Raw genomic sequence first — 10,475 nt, forward strand, 5'->3', positions numbered from 1 at the left:
TAATGCTCATAGAAGCTCTATTCAAATCACTGAAAAGTAGAAACTATTCAAATCCCCATCAACTGGCAAACAGTTTAACATATGGTGGTAGGGGCGCCTGGGTGGCGCAGTCGGTTAAGCGTCCGACTTCAGCCAGGTCACGATCTCGCAGTCCGTGAGTTCCAGCCCCGCGTCAGGCTCTGGGCTGATGGCTCAGAGCCTGGAGCCTGTTTCCGATTCTGTGTCTCCCTCTCTCTCTGCCCCTCCCCCGTTCATGCTCTGTCTCTCTCTGTCCCAAAAATAAATAAATGTTGAAAAAAAAAAAAACATATGGTGGTATATCCATATAATGGAATGCTAGTTGGATAACTACTGATAAAGCAACATGGGTGACTCTCGAAAGTATTACGCTAATTGAAAGACGCAGCAACCTGGGGGGAGTGTCACGCCTGTTTGACGCCCAGAGCCAGCTCTTCTGCCAGCCTCTGGGGCCCCTGGCCCCAACTCCACCACCACCTAGACTGCCATTCTTAGGGAATTAGGAATGGCTCCCTCTCATCCTTGAACAATCTGCACTCTTTCTCAGTAGATGTTGAATTGATTTGGGTAATTACATCAACAAGATTTCAGGATGCAGGAGAGACCTACTTCAAATACTCAGCGGGGGTACCTGGGTGGCTCAGTCAGTTAAGCATCCAACTCCTGTTCAAGTCACTATCTCACAGTTAGTGAGTTTGAGCCCCAAGTCGGGCTCTGTGCTGACAATGCAGAGCCTGCTTGGGATTCTCTGTCTCCCTCTCCCTGCCCCTCCCCTGCTCATGCTCTCTCTCTCGGTCTCTCTGTCTCTCCCTCTCTCTCAAAAATAAATAAACATTTTAAATAAATAAGTAAATAAATAAATAAGTATTCAGCTATTTTCCAGGACAAATTTGTATTACTGATTTTTATAAATGATGAATGTGATCATAATAACTGATCTTTCCCCCACCCATCATGCCCTGAGTTTGTGTGAGTGCAGGGCCCAATGACAAGTGCCTAGGGTGCCAAGGGGTGCCTCCCAGCCCTGCTCTTAGATCTTATAGGACCTATTTCAATGAATGCTTTCTTAGCCTACACACTCATTCATCCTACAAATATTTATTGAGCACCTACCATAAACCCAAAAGTTGAATTTTAAAGTGTTTTCTCTTCAGCAGACTTAGAGTCAGATCCTAGGTCATGCTGACCTTTGACTGATTAGAACAAATAATTAAGAAAGCATTGTTCACTTAACTTGGATAATGGCAACGTCTGGTTTTTTAGCTTGACTGACTCATGAGGTAGGTTTGGGTATTTTATCTTTGTTGTTCTCAGTCATTCCAAAAATACCGAATCTATTGTTTGGCAAAGGAATCTCATCTTCTTCCCAAAGCACATTTTTCAGTCTCATTCGGAATGTCAGTTATTTGAATCATCATTTTGGGAAGAGTGAGGTGTTTCGAAGTGAAGTACTTTATATCAATTCCAATTTATAATTCTTGGGCCAAATCTTTGATTAGCTCTAATTGATCCCGAGGGCTTCGCGAGGGGAAATCATTGCTCCCTCAGGTTATTTGCAGCCCGCTTGACTTTGGTGGGGAATATTTCAGGGTGGGGTCTCTGAGCTGGGAACTGCTGCTATTTTATATTTGTTGAGCACCGTGAGGAGATGCAGAGAAATCATGATCGCTGATGCCCAAGCCCTTCACAGTGGTGTGGGGCCCTGCTCCTCTTCTGGGCACGTCCATTTCTCCTCTGCCATCTTCAACAATCCTGCGCCAGAGCAGAACAGGTGCAAGACTGAGGGCACAAAGAAGGAAATGTACTCACGGTCAACTGCTGATCGGTAAAGCTTGAATTTAAACCCCAAGACTTCTGACCTCTCATCTCTAAGTTCTCCTTCAACACGATTATCCTCTGCCTCTTCTTTACCTCCAGCCACATTCATAGCCCCCTTGTCCAGGGACTAAAACCAAGCCCAATTCTTCCTCACCCCTAGCTCCCGAGGCCTGCTTGGTGGCACCATGACCTTGACTACCAGCCACCCTGGGCCTTTCAATTTTGCTTCCCACAGCATCTTGAGTTGGTGCTCCGACTTCCGGGCACCTGCTCTATTTGCAGAGAAAGCTTTTTCCTTAACTCAAGCCTGATCATCTGAATGTCTGACTCCCTGAGGGATCCTCTAACACAGCCAAGCCTTTGTTTGATTGTGGAGCCTGCCTCCTCTCATATGTATCTGCTCTCTGTCTGGGGCCCCCCACCCGCAACCTCCCTCGCCTGCACACAATGGAAGACCTGTGTCTTTTACCACCGTGAGGATGTTACAGCGGATGCTAGGGCCGGCTGCCAACATTTGGTGGTGCGGAAGCCTTCCCAGCCTGGCTGGTGTGACTGACAAGGTTGGCAATTGGGTTGATCCTTGGCCACAGGGGCGAGATCCAGCTAGATCACTGGCTCAGGGAAGAGGTGACCTGACTTTTCCCTGAACCCCCCATCCCGTCCAGCAGAATCCTGTTCCTCAGAGATTATGTGTCTCTTCAACTGCCTCGAGAGGCCAAGGCCTGACATAGCAACCAAAAACTTTCTAACTTGGGAAGAATCCTCAATCGTCCTCTTCATCATTTTTCCGAAGAGTCTAATACAAACCAAAGCCATCCATCCACCCATCCATCCATCCACCCATTTTTAATTTATTCTTTCATTCATAAAAATACTTATTGGACTCTTACTGTATTCCTGGCCAGTTAATGAAGCTGAGCTGCCTTTTCAGAGTATTCATGTTAGCTGGGCCTCAAAGTCCATCGTAAATGCTTCCTTAAACCAGATGCCTCTCCTAGCATTTCTATTTTAATTCCATTCAGTAGGACACAGAGCCCCCGAGGGCTCACTGCTCACTGCTGTCTCCGCCATTCAGGCCTTCCCAGGCTGACCGGTACAGCGGCCTCCTCTGTTGGTGCTGTTTCAGAAGGGAAGGTCAACACCAGAATCAGAGTTTCTCATTCTCCACTCCTCACTCAGACCACGCCCTACCCCGACCCCCCACCAAATCCATCAGCCTTTCCAAGCCCATCCCTTCCCACAGGACATCTCTGCCCCCGCTCACCGCGTGCTTCCCAAGCAACCCAGTCTTTCTGTGTCCTGCTACTCAGACCTTCTAAGCAAGATAGCAAGATTAATCTTCCTACCAAAACACTGTGATGTTGCCTCACACAGACTCTAATATGCATTCATTGTCCACTGCTCTGAGGATGTTTTTCAGTCATTCATCAAGTATTTGTTGAGCACCTACCATATTCCAGTGACTCTGAAAGATCCTGAGGCTATAACAGTGAGCAAAATATAACTGCAGCCTAGATGGAAAGACAAAAACAGACAAGAAGTCAGTGCGATTGGCATTTCATCGGGAGTGTTTCGCAGGAGCACCGAGGCTGGCCCGGAGGGATTTGTCAGGAAAGGTTTCCTGAGGTCGGGCAGGTAACCTCAACAAAAACTCCCTTGCCAGCATTCAAGGTCTATTCTTGTCCTCCAATCTAAGAGTGTTTACTTTGACTTTGCCACTCCTGCACCAACTTAAATACCCTGTGTCACCCACCTTCCTCCTTCCTCCTCTATTGTGAATTGTGTGTGGAACTTAAATCCCCGACTAAATGATAAATGCCAGCAGGGCAGGACCGGCAGTCTTTGAGCCAAGTCCAGCCATGTGGTCCGTACTGCATTGGTCCACATGATGTATTTTTAAAAAGTTTAAATGAGGTACACTGACGGTCACCGGCCATGTTATAGCAGGACAATGGCTGTACATTTGCCCACCAAATGGGCACAGTGGAACTGAGGTGAGCCACTTCTGAGCCCGGACCTTAATAATGCTTCACACACTCTCTTCCATGCCTTCTTCCCTCTTCTCCTTGTTGACACCCAGAGGGGGCTGTGGCCTTGCCTTGACCATGACCTGCAGAAGAAATCAACATCCTGGTTCCTTAAGACAATTGTATTGTTGGCTCCCTTTGTTAGAGCAGACTAGCCTTACCCTACCTAATGCAACTGCCAACATGTCAGCTTGCCAGCTTCCAATAGGAAAAAAAAAAAAAAAAAAAAAACCCTCTAGCAACACCGTGCCTGCACTCCTGCAGGCAGTAGTCAGCAGGAACTAAGTCCCGGTTTGTGACTTAGGTGCCCCAAGGTGCCCCACGGGACCCTTGCGCTCTTGCTTCTCTAACCCTTCACTCTTTCTCATGAGTTACCTAATGCTTGTGGACGGTTGTGTTCTCAGAAACATCTGAGCCTCAGAGTAGCATGTGACTCAGGGAGTCTGATACCTGACAAACCACCTGCTGGTTCTTCTCTCAAGATGTTTTCTGTTGTAAAACCTAAGCCAATAACCTCAAGCCTAGTTTAGAACCTAGATCAAAACCAATGCCTCTTGCCAAAAACAAATATTCTACAATTCCCCTTTTATATTCCTGATATTAAACTAATATTAGCCACCTTACACATAATTGTAAAACTCTGTATAATGCCCTAATGGCAATACAAAGGAGAAATAAAATGAAAATCGCTTATGTTAACTGCGTGTGTTTCAATACATAAAGGTTTGTTGTGATTACTTTAAGAGCTGCACAAAGTATCAGATGCTCCCCAGGCAGGAACAGAAGCTCCCGTGAATCTGACAGTTGCGAATGCAGACTGGTACAGGTATGTGAGCCTGGTAACTCAGGTACCACAAATGGCATTGCCATCAGGGATGTGATTTTTCTAAAAGGTGAACAGCTCTTGGTAAAGTACTCCCCCCCACCTCCAAATCCAGTCTGTCCTTGATTTCCACAACAGTTGCTTTCCTGGAAAACTTTGTGTATTTGAAAATGTGCAACAAATGCTTTATGAGTAAAATAGAGTTCAGGTTTACGCTCAGATCATCCCAAACACATTCTCCACTCAAACACACACAACGGGCACCCAGGAGTCATGCAAGACAGAGGATCGTTCTTGGTTGGGGACACCACCCAGAGCCATTCAGCCTGTCTAGCATCTCTGCCCTTTCCCCCATTGAACACTGAGAACATCCCAACCCAACCATTAAGACAACCAAACGCACCCACACATTTCCTAAGGCTCCTTCCAGCAGATGCTTCTTCCCCCATGAGAACCATTGCCTCAATCCAAGAAGACACACAGAGAGGTGAAGGCGATATTAAAGCCCCTCCTAAAGATGACTCAAGTTTTTCCTCTAGCTTGCTGAAAATAAGACATCACCTCATCTCGATGTTCTGCAACTATCTAGACTTGTTAGACATTCGTTCAGGGAGGGAGTTGGCAGTGGTCAGAAAAGACTGTGGGGCCCTCCTGGTTGGGGGCACTCACTTTTCCCTCTGGTTCTGGGGGGAGAGGCCTTACCTCCCAGATTCTGTTTTTAAAAAGGACGTATAAATAAAGCCAGAGGCTGAACTGAAAGCCAATTCTCCCATCCCTCTCATCTCCTGCCTGATAATAGCCTCTTGGAACGAGGCGTATGGAGACGTTGACTGACTGCTCCTGAGGGTGTGTTCACCTAAAATGGTGCTCGTGTCATTTTTCCATGTTGCTGTGATGCCAGGCAGCCAAGATGGACACAAAAGAACACGCCTGTAAATCAGGTTTCACCTGGGCTGGGGTGGGGCCCAAAACCCCAGTCAGCACCCCCACAAATTTAGGAAAACTGAAGGGCTTGAATGCTTGTTTCCTCTGGATCCTTCCAAAAAGACCAGCCTCTCAGCTTCCTCCCCTTGAAGAAACCTCCATTTTCCCTACAGGCCTCTGTGTTGTGTGAACTCTCATATGGCTCCCCAAACGGCCTTGCAGACAAGTGCTGCTATGCTTACAGATGTATGTAATGAAGGGACAATGACAGAGCGACAGTGAATTAGAAATTCTTCCTGTCAAGACCCCAGGGCCGGGCTGCTCCTCCTTGGCCCTCATATCTTATCCCCCGCTTCCCTGTGCCAGCATCTCCCCTCCCTCATTTCATGCTCTCCCACCACCTAGTTTCCTCCTCAGTCTTAGGCCATTTTTAACTGTCTGACCGGGAAGGATCTGACCGGACAGGACAATTAAATATTAATACCATGATTGAAGAGTCTGTGTTCAAATCAATTAAAAATACGACTTGTGGAGCTGAGACATTTTCAATCTATTTTTTCTTCCTGTCAGGAAAGCTCTTGCTGTGTAGCCCAGACCCTCAGTGCCCTGGGGCAGGATTGATCCCAGAAGGTGCCCATATCTTCTGCCAGTCACTACCCTCCTTGGACAGGGGCTGGTGAAGGGGCTGATGTGGCCTTTCTCCTACCATGAGGATCAGGGACCCCATGCACAGACCCCCTCCTCCATCAGAGTCCTCCCCGGGACGAGCTGCCTCCCTCTTTGGGCTCCCATCATGTGCTAATTCATATCTGATGTTTGTAATTACTTGTTGTGTTTGTGCTACATTCTAGAATGTGAGGGAACACATTGAGGGCAGGAACCATCCTCCTCGTCTTTCCACACAGATCCCCACCCAGTTTCTGGAAACTGGTACACAAGTAATAAATGTACAAGGAATCAATAAGGCAATGAAATCTGCCACTTTGTTCTACTTCCTTGTTTCCAGTGAAAATCTGTTGAATGACAATATTAATACCTTAATTCTTCTACCCCATCTCAACTCTGCTTCAGGTGGCATCTGGGTGACAACATTAGCATACCCCGAGAAAGCCCAGGACAAATGAGAATTTATCTCTATAAAGAAGCAGCGTGAGCAGCTACTCCCAGACCCCTGAGATGAGATGATTACCCACCATCAGCCGGTACAGAATTTAGCTATGAGCTTTCTGGAAGCCCAGGCTGAAAGAGAGACATTGTAAGTTATTTTTGTGCCAAAAAGAACACAAACTGGTCAGCAGAGACAAACTTTTCCTGAAACTCTGCAACTCAAGGGGGATTTGTTATGTGAATCCTTACACAGAAATCCTCAAATGTCATTTTGCTCTTCCTCATAGAAGCCACACTCATCCCTGCCACAGGACTTGTGCCTCTGCCTGGAATGTTGGCAATGGAGTTTCTCAACACATGTCTCTCTGCTGAAGTGTCCCCTCAGAGCAGTCATCCCTGCCTCTTCTCCCCCGGGGCTCCCCTGGGCCCAGCACCACACTCTCTTTTTTATTTCTCTGCATTGCACTTACCCTCTGGAACCATCTTATGTATTTGCTTGTTTACTTGCTCTCTGTCTCTCTCACAAGACTGTAAGATTCATGAGGGCAGGGATTTTGTCTGTTTTCTTCATTGCTGTACCCCAAACCCCTGAAGTAGCACTTAGTACCTAGCCAGCACTGAATATGTATTGGCTGAATTATCATTCGAAGACATATCTCAGCCAGGGTTTTGGGCAAGCACAGAAGCATGGTTTTAAAAGGAGATTCTTATGGATGACGCATGAGATAACATGTTCCAGGCTCTTTGCTTTCTTATAACAATTTAATACAGGGATAAAACATGGAGGGTCTATATATGGATAACATTAACAACTTCTTGGGTCTATCATCTGCCTCAAATATCAGTGGGCCTAAATGGGCTTTAACAAATCTTCACTCAAGGTTGGTTCTTTTCACATACCACACACACACACACACACACACACACACACGTACATATATATATATATATATATATATATATACATATATATATATATATATATATATATACATATATATACTTTTTTTTATAGAAAAGCTCCCACCCTGTTGCCCAGGCTGAAGTGCAGTGACTATTCACAGGCACGATCTCACTACTGATTAGCAAAGGAGTTTTGACCTGCTCTGTTGCCAGTGTGGGCTGGTCCGCCCCTCCTTAGGCAACATGGTGGTCATTTGCTCCTAGAAGGTCACCTTACTGATGCCAGTCTTAGTGTGGACACCCAATTGACACAGCACACTACAGCCCAGAGCTCCTGGGCTCAAGTGATCCTCCTGCCTCAACCTCCCAAGTAGTTGGGACTACAGGTGCCTACCACTCCCATTCCTAACTGGCCTCTCCAGCAAGTATTCTAGTACAGTCCTTGTTTGTCTAAAGTGAGGGCCTTCTGGGCTACCAGATAATAATGCAAATTCCTATTCACCGGCAAATATTTAAGAGCTGGACTCACAGGGCGCCGGGGTGGCTCAGTTGTTAAACATCTGACTTCGGCTCGGGTCATGATCTCATGGTTCGTGGGGTTGTGAGTTCAAGTCCCACATCAGGTGAGCTTGGGCCTCACTTTGGGCGAACACGAGCCCATATCTGGTGAACACACACCCCGCTTTGGGTGAGCCCCGTTTCTTTCTCTCTTTCTCTCTCTCTCTCTCCTACTGCTCTCTCTCTCTGACCCTCATTCACTTGCACCTTCTCTCTCATAAATAAATAAATATTTTTTTTTGAGAGTGGACTTAGAGTCTCATCTGCAGAAAAGTCAACCATCTTTAACAGAAACATGGGCTGCAAGAGTAGCTATAGGCAGATCCAGTATATCCAGTAGCAGACAACTGTGAATTATTGTCAAGGGCCCACATAAGACCTGGGGCAAGGTCCTCAAATTCTATATCATCTTCCTTCTCAGTTATCTGCTGTTATATAATACATTACCTCCCCCAAACTTAGCTTAAAATGACAAACATTATTAGCTCACAGTTTCTGTGCGTTGGGAATTTGGGAGCAGCTTAGATGGGTGGTTCTCATTCAAGGTCTCTGATGGGCTTGCAGTGAAGACATTGTCTGGGAAGCCTCCGTTTTACCGCAGGGTCTCTCCATGGGGCCACTTGAGGGTCTGTGCGACATGCTAGCTGGCTTCTTCTAGAACAAGCGGTCCAAGAGAAGAACAAAAAGGCAGCCCTAATGCGCTCAATGACCTAATCTTGCTGTCACACACTTTCACTTCCACCATATTCTGTTTGTTGGATGTAAGTCACTAAGTTCAGGCCACACTCAAGTTAAGAGGAATTAAACTCCACCTCTTAAAGGTAGGAGAATCAAACCACTGTACTATCTGATGTGGACAAAATAGCCTCAGCAGGAGAAATGTGTATGACGACCATTACCAACCAGAGAGGTTCTTGATTGTGTGAGAGGGGTCACAATGTACTGAAGAAATCATGGACAATAATTAGACCTTCCAGGACTTAAATCTCAAACCCACCACTTACCAGCTGAATGTATTTGAATTTGAGGAAGACATTTTCCTTCTCAGAGCTTTAGTTTTCTTTTGTTTAAAATGGAGATAATGTTACCCAACGTGCTGACATGCTAAGAAAAATAGAGCAAATGCGTGTCAGTCTCTTTCTGGGCACACAGTCAATATTCATGAAGTGACAGGTGTTATTAAATTATGCTGAGACACTTCTGTGATTCTTTGATTTTTGAAGAATTATGAATTGGTATACTGTATGGTATAAAAAATGGATAAACTGCTTAAAAAATAATTAGGATACACCACCTATTTGGTACTAAATGCTTATCCAATACAGTGATTTTTGTTTGATACTCAGCTCATCCTTCTGGGATATTTACGTATACATGTGTATGTATGTGTGCTCTGCCTAATTCTTTAAAGACTCAAATGGCTTACAAAAATATCAATTACAAAATGAAGACATTAAAAACAAAATTTTTAAAATGCAAACAGAAACTCAGTAATATGAAAAGTACAAATCAAAAGAAAGGGGAAAAGGCTAAATTAAGGGGGGTTAAATAAGATTAAGCTGAGGCAAAAATTTGTCTCCAAGCCAAAATGAAGAAAGAACCATCATCAAGGTCACAAGAAGATACAAAACATTTTTCCTAGAACTTGATTCCGAAAGGAGTGTCTCATGAAGAAGTCATCATAGAGCACAAAGGGATATAGGACCATCCCTATGGGAGGTGTCCAGTGACTTTTATAAACCCATAACATCCCACAAACATGCAAAGGGCATGACCTCAAGACATCACTCGATAATGACAACTCTACAGGGGTCATAACTGCTTGGTACATCTGGAGAAATTAATGGAAGGTGGCCTACATGTCTTCTGGCAATACTTAGCTAGTGTTCAGTGTATTATTAAATGATAATAATCATAATGTGAGTTTTTTGAACACCTGCTAGGGACCAGGCAATAAACTGAATGCTTTACTTATATGATCTCACTTAATCTTTATAAGACCATGTGAAACACGTACTGTTTAGCCTCCTTTTGTTGATGGGGAAACTGACAGACACTGGCAAACACAGATAGTGAACAGGAGAGTCAGGATCTAAACCTGAGCAATCCAGAGCCTGACCTCCAAGACATCTCACCATGGAGCCTGGAATACCAGGGACCAAGTTGAAAGCAGGTATCAGTAAGGAAGCCTGGGAGGTCCAGGTGAGCCCTCCAATGGCGACTGTGGCCAGGAAGACTGTGGACAGTAGCTCATGCAGTTTGGTTTGAGGGGCCATAGGATAAAAACCAGCATTAAC

The 10,475-nt window shown here is 45.4% G+C and overlaps 1 long non-coding RNA gene across 1 annotated transcript; it reads right to left on the bottom strand.

Annotated features, from left to right (window-relative positions):
• Window positions 1-795: 795 nt before the first annotated feature.
• On the bottom strand, window positions 796-9,293 carry LOC123584964. The gene is made up of 3 exons (XR_006705809.1): window positions 9,183-9,293; window positions 3,287-3,347; window positions 796-1,797 (listed from the first exon to the last, which is right to left on the bottom strand). It is a non-coding gene; the product is annotated as an uncharacterized LOC123584964 (long non-coding RNA).
• Between the last annotated feature and the right edge of the window lie 1,182 nt (window positions 9,294-10,475).

This window comes from Leopardus geoffroyi, chromosome C3 (genome assembly GCF_018350155.1).
Source record: "Leopardus geoffroyi isolate Oge1 chromosome C3, O.geoffroyi_Oge1_pat1.0, whole genome shotgun sequence".
Classification (NCBI taxonomy): Eukaryota; Metazoa; Chordata; class Mammalia; order Carnivora; family Felidae; genus Leopardus; species Leopardus geoffroyi.